The following is a 10,647-nucleotide window of genomic DNA, read 5'->3' as shown; positions in this document are numbered from 1 at the left end:
ATGTGCCTCACGAAGTCAGGGATGACACAGATGGCTGACTTTGGGAGGCCTCTGGCCAACATGCACCCATTTCAGTCCCTGTCCACCAGGGGGTGCAGCTTCCTACCACAATCACATTTCCTGTGTGAAATGTGGGCTTGCACTGATCATTTCTCTGTCACTCCAACGTTTCTTCATGGTAAGATTGAAGAACATTATTTAGGTGACACTCCAGAGATGAAGTGTTCTCCAGCCTTCATGACTATGGTACTCTTAATGCTTGGTAAGTAAAATGCCTTTTAAAAATTGGATTCTTTCTTGCATTGTGTCAGAGAACTATTAACTATAATTTTATCCAAGAGCTTTATGCCCAAGGTGACAAGGTCTCTTTTCTTTTTCCTCAGGACAAACCTATGGAGATTCAGTGACTCAGACGGAGGGCCAAGTGACCCTCTTAGAAGAGGCTTCCCTGACTATAAACTGTACCTATTCAACAACTGGGTATTCCACTCTTTTCTGGTATGTCCAGTATCCAGGAGAAGGTCTACACCTCCTCCTGAGCTCCTTGAGGGACCAGGAGAAGAAAAGCAAGAAAGGTTTTGAAGCCACCCTTGACAGCAAATCCAAATCCTTCCACTTGGAGAAAGGCTCAGTGCAAACGTCAGATTCAGCTGTTTACTACTGTGTCATGAGTGACACAGTGACGGGGACTGCAGGGGGAGCTGAGCACAAACTCTGAGCAGAGCAGGGGCCTGGATGCTGAGCGTCTCTGCCTGATCCACTCTGGTTCCAGCACAGTCTATGGTTGTCCCTCAGTGTCTGCTTGATACAAAATCATACAAACGATCAGAGCATAGGAACCAGAAGTAACATCCCCCAACCCCAGCTGTTCCTTAGTGACACTGAGAACAGTTTGATGCCAAGAGTTCCTCAGCCAGGGTGTAACTAATTTAAGGTAAATCCATGTAACAGTGAAGTGGTCTTTGCTCATCCTTGCACTGAACCTCCAGCCCCACAAGTTGTTCAGGGCACCCAGGTGGGTATTGCTGTGTCTATGACATGTTTAGAGACACACAGTGTGCCTGAGGAGGTGGCGTCTGCCCATGTCTTCCTGACAGAGTATGGCAGGAGAGTTGATGGGGAACTTCAGCCCCAAACGAGGGTTTATCGGAGAAAGAAGGGAAGGGAAGAAAGGAAGAGGAACACATGAACCTGAGCAAGGAAAAGAGAGGCCAGGAACCTCTGCCCTGCTTTCTTTTCTAGTGAATCTGTTGGCAGACTCAGGCTGATATTCAACATGAAGGGGTGTGGGTAGAAACAGAATGGAGGAAGTGGCTCATGTCCTGGCCAGTTAAATAGATCAGTTGGCTTTCTGACAGTAGGAATTCAAGTGAGATCATTCTCCGTGCCCAGGAAATACAGTGAGAGAAAATGCTCTTGCACTGATGTTTCCTAACAATATAGATCAATAGGTGACACTGGGAGGGAAATCCTACAGATTTCTCTAACTCCTGTTTTGCATCCTCTCACAGAGAACCACAAATCATGTATTGGAGAATGCATGGGAGTCAGTGAAGTTTTGCAAGGAATAATAGAAGAAGCAATGTCTGTAGTAGCCAGATTTGTCAATATTGTTGCACTCTTTTTTATTTTTAAAATATTTTTAAAGATTTATTTATTTAACATAGAGAGCTAGGGAGATTGAGAGAGAGAGAGAGAGACAGAGTAGGGGTGGGGGTGGGAGTTGAGGGGGAGGTGCAGAGGGAGAAAGTGTTCTGAAGCAGACTCTGAGCTTGGCCTGGAGCCAGATGAGAGGCTGATCTCACCACCCCGAGATTATGACCTGAGCTGAAACCCATAGTCAGTTGCTTAGCCAACTGCGCCACCCAGACGACCTTAGATCTTTAAATTATTGTCTCCTTATCAGTATATTTTATGAATGAGCTATGACCAAAATATTAATACATTTCCTTATTACATTAATATATATGTTAATATATCCCATTATATACTTTTGGTTTAAATTAATTTTTTACTTAATTGTTTGAAATATAAAGTTTTTTCAAAGCTCTAGAAATATAAATGCATGTCAATAGGTCCTTTAAACAATTCAAAAGTGTATATAATAGGAATTCACCTGACATTTGGATAAACAATGGAGACTAGGGGTGCCTGGCTGGATCAGTCAGTAGAACTGAAACTCTTGATCTCGGGGTTGTTAAGTTCCAGCCCCATGGTGTGTTAAGAGATTACTTAAACTGAAGTCTTTTAAAAAAATCATGGTAGATTATTGCTTATCTATTGACTTGTCTAAAACTCTATTAAAAAGATAGTAAAGACATCCCAAAGGGCAGGAAGTGGCAAACACAAAGTAAAACAAGGAAAAAAGCTACTAGCAGACAGTGACGTCAACCATTTAGAAAATGTGTTGTATATGGAGAAAGGCAAACTCGGCATGAAAGACTAGCTAAAGAAGAAAAGCTGTCCTAGTGTAGAAGAAACTCAGTGTGTGTTGTGCTTTCCGGTAAGGGTCAGGGAAAAGAAGCACCACATATTTTTGGATAATTGAGGAAGATGGCGTTGCCCACGTTGGTATCTGCGTGTGTGTGCATGAGTGTGCGTGTGTGTGTGTGGAGGGTATTGGGATGAAGGAAGTAAAATAAGCGGACTGAGTGAGAAAATTTCTAAGTCACAGAACAGCCATGCATCCACAGCCCTTTATAAGAAGCAATGATCACTTTCTTAACCCAGCAGGTAACTGGATGTTGGTGTTTGAGGAATTGAGAGGAGCACATAAATAATTTACCCCAAATCTGTGTATTACTAAGATTTTTGATTTTTGCTCACCAGTTCGACTTTCCTTTACTTAAATAAGTTCTTTCTTTCCTCCCTCTAACCCCTGACAACCACTGATCTTCTTACTGTTTCCATACTTTTGCCTTTTCCAGAATGTCACACACGAGGTATCAAAGAGAATGCAGCCTTTTCAGATTGGCTTCTTTCACTTAGAAATATGCATGTAAGTTTCCACCATGTCCATCCATTGCTTGATAGCCCATTGCTTTTTAGCACTGAATAAGATTTTTTTGTCTGATCTATAAAGAGTTTTTCAAACTCAACACCCAAAAAACCAAAAAAATACTGTCAAGAAATGGGCAGAAGAATGAACAGACATTTCTCCAAAGAAGACATACAAATAGCCAACACACACATGAAAAAATGCTCCACATCTCTCGGCATCAGGGAAATACAAATCAAAACCACAATGAGAAACCACCTCACACCAGTCAGAATGGGTAAAATGAACAACTCAGGAAACAACAGATGTTGGTGAGGATGTGGAGAAAGGGGTACCCTCTTACGCTGTTGGTGGGAATGCAAACTGGTGCAGCCACTCTGGAAAACAGTATGGAGGTTCCTCAAAAAGTTAAAAATAGAGCTGCCTTATGACCCAGCAATTGCATTACTAGGTATTTATCCAAAAGATAAAAACATAGTGATTCTTAGGGGCACATGCACCCCAATGTTTATAGCAGCAAGGTCCACAATAGCCAAAATATGGAAAGAGCAGATGTCCATGGGCAGGTGAATGTATAAAAAAGATGTGGTGTATATATATATACAATGGAATATTACTCAGCCATAAAAAAGAATGAAATCTTGCTGATTTTCAATGACATGGATGGAACTAGAGGGTATTATGCTAAGAGAAATAAGTCAGTCAGAGAAAGACAAATACCATATGATTTCACTCATGTGGGATTTAAGAAATAAAACAGATGAACATATGGGAAGGGAAGGAAAAATAAAGCAAGAGGAAAACAGAGAGGGAGGCAAACTCTAAGAGACTCTTAACTATAAGGAACAAACTGAGGGTTGCTGGAGGGGAGGTGAGTGGGTGGATATGGAATTGGGTGATGGGCACTAGGAGGGCACTTGAAATAATGAGCACTGGGTGTTATATGCAACTGATAAGTCACTGAATTCTTTTTTTTTTTTTAAGATTTTATTTATTTATTTGACAGAGATAGATAGCTAGAGAGGGAACACAAGCAGGGGGAGCGGGAGAGCGAGAAGCAGGCTCCTGGCTGAGCAGGGAGCCCGATGCGGGGCTCGATCCCAGGACCCTGGGACCATGACCTGAGCCGAAGGCAGACGCTTAACGACTGAGCCACCCAGGTGCCCCAAATCACTGAATTCTATCTCTGAGACTAATACTACAGTATATGTTAATTAAAATGAATTTAAATAAAAAGTAAAAAAATACAACTTTGAAAAAAAAGAAGACTCCTTTATCTGTATATACCATAGTTTATTTACCCTTTCTTCTACTGAAGGACATCTTGGTTGCTTCCATGTTTTGGCAATTATGAATAAAGCTGCTATAAACATTTGTGTGCAAGTTTTTGTGTAGGCAGAAGTTTTCCAGCCATTTGGGTAAACATTAAAGATTGTCATTGCTACATCATAAGGTAGAAGACAGTTTAGTTGTGTAAGAACCTGCTAGTCTTGTGTTCCAGTGTGGTGGTGCCATTGTTCATTCCTGTCAGCCACTAATGAGGTTTCCTGTTGCCAGACATCCTTGCTGGTATTAAATAAAAAGCAAACAGATCAGCCTTGAAAACTCCCTGGGCAAAGATCACTTTCAAAATCAAGTTAGTCTTTCAAATAAAGCTTAATTTAATTTATTTTGCAAGACTAACTTCTCCTGCATCATTTTTTGCTGTGCCTTTGGAAATCATAAGTGAAACTTGAACTGTTTCCCAAGTTTGATATTAGATACCTACTGAGCAATTTCTGATATCATTTACAGCAGTTCTGATATTATAACCAATCACTGTGAAGAATAGACACTCCCAGTCTCCTTACTCTATAAACTGCTTTCTAGCAATATGCTCCTGAGCCTCATTCCATGTTTTGGTTTGAGTGCTCCCACTTCATGAACTGTCTTTTCAAATGTGCACATGACACTTTTACTAATTACTACTTTGGTGAAATTCACTGGATTGACCTGGGCTATTTCTGAGTTTTTGACACCAGCAGTTGGTGGTGTTAGTGTTTTGGATTTTGGCCATTCTAATAGATGAGACTGTGCTGTCTTGTTTTTTTTTTAATGTAATTTGTATTGTGTGAAGAACACTTACCATGAGATAGAGCCTCTTAAAATTTTAAGTGTATGATACATCATTGTTGGCTATGGGTAAAACGTTGCACAGCAACTCTCTATTCTTTCACCTTGCTGGATTAGTAACTCCCCCTTACCCTGTCCCCAGAGCCCATGGCAATCTCTACTTTGATTCACTCTTTGATTCTATGAATTTGAATATTTTAGATACCACATTAGAGTGGAATCATGCATTATTTGTCTTACTGTGACTGGCTTATTTCAGTTAGCATAATGTCCTCAAGATTCATCCATGTGGTTGCATATTGTAGGATTTTCTTTTCTTTTTTTCTTTTTAAGGCTGAATAGTACTCCACTTACGTATATAGCACACTTTCTTTATCCATTCATCTGTTGTTGGGCATTCAAGTTGTTTCCGCATCTTGGCTATTGTGAACAGGGCTGCAATGAACATAGGAGTGCTTAATATCTCTGAGATCCTGATTTCAATTCTTTTTAAAAAGATTTTTATTTATTTGTTTGTTTATTTATTTATTTATTTATTTATTTATTTATCAGAGAGAGAAGGAGAGAGCATAAGCAGGGGGAGCAGCAGGCAGAGGGAGAAGCAGGGTCCCCACTGAGTAGGGACCCTGGGATCATGACCTGAGTAGAAGGCAGACACCTAACGGATTGAGTCACCCAGGCATCCCCTGATTTCAATTCTTATTGCTATATACCCAGGAGTGGGATTACTAGATCATATGGTAGTTCTGTTTTAAACTTTTGAAGAACCTTTATATTGTTTTCCATGGTTACAGCACTGTGCATTCCCACCAACAGCATGCAATCTCCAATCTCTTCACATCCTAGACAACACCTGCATTTTGTGTTTTTGATAATAGCCATCACTTTTTTAATGTATAACATGTAAATGATATCAAAGAATTTATTGTAAATGTAGTGCTAAATACATTAAGATAGTTATCATTAAAAGGAACTAAAAAATTACACATGTTTAAAGTATGTGCTTTTTTCTGCCACCTTTAGGTTGTAGCTAGTACCAACATTTTAAATACTGAAATATATAATGGGATGGCCCATTTTCACATAATTGCATGACTGTGTAAGGTGATAGTTCATTGGGGCTTTGATCTTTATTTTCCTGATGATCAATGATATTGAGTATTTTCTCACATACTCGTGGCCATTTGAATATCTTCTTTGAAGAAATGTCTATTCTAGTCCTTAGACCATTTTTAATTGGCTTATTAGTGTTTTTTAAAACTATTATTATAGGAGTTCCTTTTATAGTTTGGATATTAGCCCTTTATCATATATGTGGTTTGCAAATATTTTCTCCCACTCTGTGGGATGACTTTTGATGCTGCTGATTGTTTCCTTTGTTGTACTGAACTTTTTAGTTTGATGCAGTCCCTCTTGTTAGTTTTTGTTTCTGTTCCCTTTGCTTATGATGTCACGTCATTGATTATTGCCAAAACCAATATTGTGGAACTTCTATGTTTTCTTTTCAAAAAAGGAACTTTTAAGGGTTCCTGGGTGGCTCATTGGGTTAAGACTCTGACTCTTGATCTTGGCTCAGGTTATAATCTCAGGGTTGTGAGACTGAGCCCCATGTCAGGCTCTGGACTGAGTGTGGAGCCTGCTTAATATTCTCTCTCTCCCTCTCCCTCCCCCAGCTTGCATGTACTCTCTTCTTTAAACAACAAAAAAACCTCTTAGTTTGTGACTTTTTCTATTGTTTTGCGATTTCTGCTGTAATCTTTGTTATTTCCTTCCTTCTGTAGACTTGGAACTTACTTTATTCTTTTCCTAGTTCCTTGAGCTGTAAGTTAGGTTATTTATTGGGGGTCTTTTGTTAGGATATCAGACCTTCATACATAATTCCTAGGGGGATATCTAAGAGAAAGGAACACTTTTATTTATGAAACAATGCACTAAAGCATGCATATGAAAAATAGACTGTTAAAATGTTTAAGATCTTTATATGTGTAGGTATGACTCCAAGATTGCTTTTTTTTTTTTGTGATACATTTCATTTAATAGGATACTACAATTGACCCTCCTAGTAAATAAATGTGATCTTCATAAACAAGACAGTTGAAATCTCCCTTGATTCAAATTTACACTTGATTTCTTGTGCAGAGAATTATTATACACAATTTTGATGATAGTTTCTCAACTTCTCTTAATGTGTTTTTAGAGGAATTAGAAATGTATGCTTTCAATAGTTCTTAAAGCATTCCCAATTGTGAAAGAATGGAGATTTGAGGGACCACTGATGAAACTGTAGAAGCTGTTATTCACACTTGTTTTATCCTGTGCTCTATCAAGATGTGGAATTTGCTTAATTTTACTTTCATCCTTTTCTGTAAACCTCAATTTCTTCTTGATATTTCATCTCTTCCAGTTTTCTTCTCTTTTCTGTTCTCTTTTTTACGGTCTTTCCCTTCTTAGATCTTCCCTTTGCAGGAGTTCTCTTAGTTTGCTAACTAGGTGTTCTCTCAGACAGCTTTGACTTCTTCAACAGAACTGACATTCCTTGGGATCTCTCTGGTGGGTGTGGTGGGTTTGGCAGGTGAGAAGGGGGCTTTAGTCTTTGCACACAGACGCAGCAGGAAAATACCATCCTATCTGCTCACCTTTCTTGGCTGTTTTCTTTCAACACTTCCACAGATTACCCGGTGCTCATCAGGACGAGGGCACTTCTCCATCTCTTCACCTATTTAACCAATCCCCAGCCGTCTCCCTTCTGGTAACCATCAGTGTGTGCTGTTTAATTAAGAGTCCGTTTCTTGATTTATCTCTCTCTGTCTTATTTTCCCCCCTTTTTCTTGTTTGGCTTGTTTCTTAAATTCCACATGAGTGAAATCATATGGTAATTGTCTTCCTCTTACTGACTTATTTCCCTCATTGTTATACACTCTAGCTCTGACCATGTTATTGCAAATGGCAAGATTTCATTCTTTTATATGGCTGAATAATATTCCATTACTCTTTATTTATTCTGAGATCTAGTAAATTGCCCCAATGAAACTAAAAGCTCAATGAATATTTATGAATTTCTGTTGAACTGCAGTAAAGAAATCAAATAAATATCACAAGATGAGATTTACCAAATTATTTTCTGATATAATTTTCCTGGAAATTCCATTTTAAAAGTAGGATTAGGTTCACTTGTAATCCCTATTCAATCTAAGCAGTTATCTTCTTTTCTGACCATCTGCATTTCCTTCATCAGGAAGGTTGGAATGAATAGGACTGGGGATCTGTTTGTCTGCTGAGTTGCTTGGTCTGAAGGGGGTCTTTGCTTCAGTCCTCTAGGGGGCACTCTAAGCTTTACCAGAAACAAAGACTTCCTGATGGTCCAAGGTTGAACAGTTAAAGAGAGAACCGAAATCATGTGAGCCAGTCCAATTATAGATAGCAAAGGTGGGGAGACAGTGGGGACAGGGTTTGTGTAAAATTCATCTCAGGTGTTCAGTTCTGCCATTGCATATCAACTTCAGAAATGTGGAGGCCATGTCTCTAGAAATCTATTATACAGATAATTCTTGGAGCACAGGTAACAGTATAGGAATATTTCTGGACATTGTGACCATGGAAACTAGACAGAAAACATCCCGTTACCTGGTTTCAGTTGTTATGAATAAAAGCCCCCGAACCTACTGGCCTTGAAATTATTTCAGAACCCCAGATATCCTACCTTTTCATATATCTCTGCTGAAAGTGGAGGGAACAAGAAGAAAAAAAAAAATAAGGAACAAAAATAGAAGGAAAGGGAGAGGACAATATTGACTGTGACCAGCAACTTGTGGCCTGGCCAGACTCAGCTGTGTGGGTAAGCAGGGTGTCCACCGGTTGCACAGGAGAAGTGGAGAGGTGGATATTAAATCAGAGGGGACGTTATGCAGTCATGTATTTTTCACCAACCAAATTCTTGTTGGAATCATTTTTTGTGCAGATGGTGACTGCCTGTCTTGGTTCTAGAGCTCTCCTGATTTCAAGAAATTGAATTACTTCTGTAATACACAATGCATGCTATCAGATAGTTTTCCTTTATCAGTACTTTTATATAATTCTCCCATTGTCAAACTATGTAATTTGGGGAATGGAGTGTCTCTTTCCTACGATTCTTGAAGGTTCTGTGTAACCTCCTTTGAGACACTGACTCTTATGGAAAGATCATTCAGCTTTCCTCACACGCTAACCCACAAATCTTATATAAAGTGTTTTAAGAAAAAAATCTCTTCTATCTCCCTATATTGGAAATATGGCACCTACCTCTCTGCCTTGTTGGCAAACACACTTGTGGAGAGATTACTGTCCTGGGTCACTGTGGGTGGAGTCTTGAGTTCCGTGAATGACAGAGCTGAGGTGTGATTGGTGCTTAGTGGTTCTGTTGGAGGGGATTGAGTGTAAGAACACAATTTCTCTGGACCCAGGACTCTACACTCTGCAGGCTAGGGTGTTAGTAATCCAGCCACTAAAAAAGAAACATGAAGAGACACTGGCGAGCTCTTCTGGGGCTTCTGTGGGTCCGTGTTTGCTGTGAGTGTGGATTTTCTCTGGGTACTCAGGTGGAGTCCACAGCCCACAGTGGTGGTGGTGGTGGGGGGGAGCTGACAGATAACTCCTAGAAGGTCCTACATCATCAAGGGTGTTTCTTTGGATATTTTACAGGTTTGAAAATGGCACCGGTGACTCCCCAGTCATAGCATTTGTGTTTGTTTTTCCCTTTCCAAACAGGGGTGAGAGGGATGAACGTGAAGCAGAGCCCTGCAGCCCTGAGCCTCCAGGAGGGAGCCAGCTCTACTCTGAAGTGCAATTTTTCTGACATATTGAACAGCGTGCAGTGGTTCCGACAGAATCCCAGGGGCGGTGGCCTCACCTCACTGTTTTACATATCTTCGGGGATGAAGCAGAGTGGAAGGCTAAACTGCACAGTGAATACTAGGGAACGGTCCAGCACCCTCCACATCACGGCCTCCCAACTGGAAGACTCAGCCACCTACCTGTGTGCGGTGCAGGCACAGTGCTCCCTGGTGATCTGCAGCCTGCACCCAAACTGCAGCTGGGCCTGCAGCCCAGCCCTCCCTGGGGCAGGCATTTGTCCCCACAGGAACCTTTGCACATTTTCAGACTTTCAGATTTATGTTACAGCTCTTTTTTCCCTCCAAAATTAGATCCATCAGGGCAGTCATTTCACTTGGTTTTCTTGCCCTTTTTCTTCCCAGAAAGCCCTTTGCCTGTAAAAATCTCTACCATGGAACCTTTGGAGCAAGTGATAGAAATGCCCATATTGATTGCCCTGGGAAAACATGTCCTGGGAGCTAGCATATAAATTATATGTAAATTACTCAAATGGAAAAGGCTTGAAAAAATAGATGGTCATCAATAGATAGAAAGAGATGACTAAATTTTTTAGTTACCTGTAGGTGGTTGTACTATCAAAGGATAGTAATGAGAACATGTATAATGTTTTTTCCAGTCTGTATTCACCTTTTTCTTCTTGGAAATACCAATATAATAAAATAATTTTA

This window comes from Neomonachus schauinslandi, chromosome 9 (genome assembly GCF_002201575.2).
Source record: "Neomonachus schauinslandi chromosome 9, ASM220157v2, whole genome shotgun sequence".
NCBI lineage: Eukaryota > Metazoa > Chordata > Mammalia > Carnivora > Phocidae > Neomonachus > Neomonachus schauinslandi.
The sequence above is the reverse complement of the archived record's forward strand: the minus strand, read 5'-3'. Positions refer to the sequence as shown.